The sequence below is a fragment of the Mastomys coucha genome, unplaced genomic scaffold (assembly GCF_008632895.1).
Source record: "Mastomys coucha isolate ucsf_1 unplaced genomic scaffold, UCSF_Mcou_1 pScaffold15, whole genome shotgun sequence".
In the NCBI taxonomy this organism is placed as follows: domain Eukaryota; kingdom Metazoa; phylum Chordata; class Mammalia; order Rodentia; family Muridae; genus Mastomys; species Mastomys coucha.
The window spans coordinates 44,136,455-44,138,111 of record NW_022196897.1 but is presented as its reverse complement, the minus strand read 5'-3'; the positions used below and the strand labels follow the sequence as shown (position 1 = coordinate 44,138,111).

General features: G+C 45.6%; 1 pseudogene; it reads right to left on the bottom strand.

Annotated features, from left to right (window-relative positions):
* Positions 1–24: 24 nt before the first annotated feature.
* Positions 25–639, bottom strand: LOC116090187 (annotated as a pseudogene).
* Between the last annotated feature and the right edge of the window lie 1,018 nt (positions 640–1,657).

Genomic DNA, 1,657 nt, shown 5'->3' with positions numbered 1-1,657 from the left:
GCTGGCCTCAAGGACTCAGATGGTTCAGTGGCTCCTCCGTCTGCTGCAGCAGTGACCTTTCTGTGCCTTTTTTTTTCCAGGTCCTGAAGTCTGTCTTTCTGGAGCTGCCTTGACATGGCCAACCTGTTCCCAGCTTGGAATTGTAGGTCCTCAACCTCCTGCCACAGGGTGGTGTTTTTCAGTGCTAAGATCAGCGTTTTTTTCTTTCAGCATCTCCAGGAGGAACAGCTGTTTCTCAAGCTCATGAATTCGCGAATCATTCTTCATCTCAATAACATGGTGCAAACTCTCCAGCTCTTGCTCCCAGAATGGACCAGGGCTTCCATAATCCTGGATGTGGTTTCTATAGAGTTGGTTTAGGATGGACCCATCCACCTTCTTCATCTTGGCTTGTGTGGCCTCCTGTGGTGAGACATGACTTGCACATGTGTTCTGCAACGAGGTTTTGGACTCTTGGATGCAGTCACTAAGAGCATCTTTCTCCCGTGCATTCGATGTCTGCAGGGCTTGCCCAGCCTCCTCATGCCTTCCTTCCAGGATCCTTCCCTCTTTGTCCAGTGTCTCCAGGAGTTCTGTCTGTGCCTCTTCCACCTTCTCCACATGCTTGCCTCCACTGTGCCCGCTTTGCCTGCAGCCCATCCTGCTTCGTGCATTCTCCCCTTGATGATAACGGACTGAATCTCTGAACCTGCATGCCAGCCCCAATTAAATGTTATCCTTATAAGAGTTGCCTTGGAATCTTTCTGCATGTACTAGTCTTAGAAGTAAACACAAGTTAAAACAACTTGACAGGAATTCCCCAAGTGGCTTGTTTTCCAAAGTATCACGAACAAAACCCTGTTTCCCTAAGTCTTGTAACTCAGCAAGGCTTGTGGATGGAAATAATGTCCAATCACATTCTGCTTTAAAAGGTAAGTATAGGTGAGATAAAAAGAAAAAAAAAAAAAAGAATTGCCTTGGTCATGGTGTCTGTTCACAGGAGTAAAACTCTAACTAAGACAGTGATCCTCTTCACCTTCCCCCAATAAGTACTGGGATGATAGGCTTCCCATAGGATACTGGGCTCAGCATTATGCCCCTTTGTATCCTTCCAAATGAACCCTCAATTTCCTTAGATAATGGATGAGAAAATCATCTATGGCTCTTGGAAAAACCAATTTTAGCAATTGATCTATGAAGTCTCATAGACAGATTTGTAGTCCATGGGACACAGATGGAAGTCTGTTGGAGGGTAGCAAGGGGCATTTTATTTCTCTCAATCAGAGGACAGCACACAAAGAGAAACTTCCTCGTTCAGGGAAACTCCTGGTTCCTGGACTTGGAGTGTTCCTTTCTTGCAGGAACAAGTTATTCAGAACCCTACAGGGTTGGAAGTGTCCTTTGACGGATGGGAAAGCCAATCAGGTTGCACATATGTTGGCACTGTTGCCATTGATTCTCTGCCTGAGTCTCAGTTCATGAAAGGCACTGTTAGCTGCTTTTTCTCTTGCTTGCAGTGGCGCCATTCCTAACCATTACCTCCTCTCTGTGAACAAATGCAGCCACTTCAGAGCTCTTGTCATCTGCTTGGAATTAGTGCTGCCAGTGAGCAAAAACATCTTTACTCTTAAGCACTGCCATACTATTGGTAACAGGAAAGCATCTATAATTGAGTATA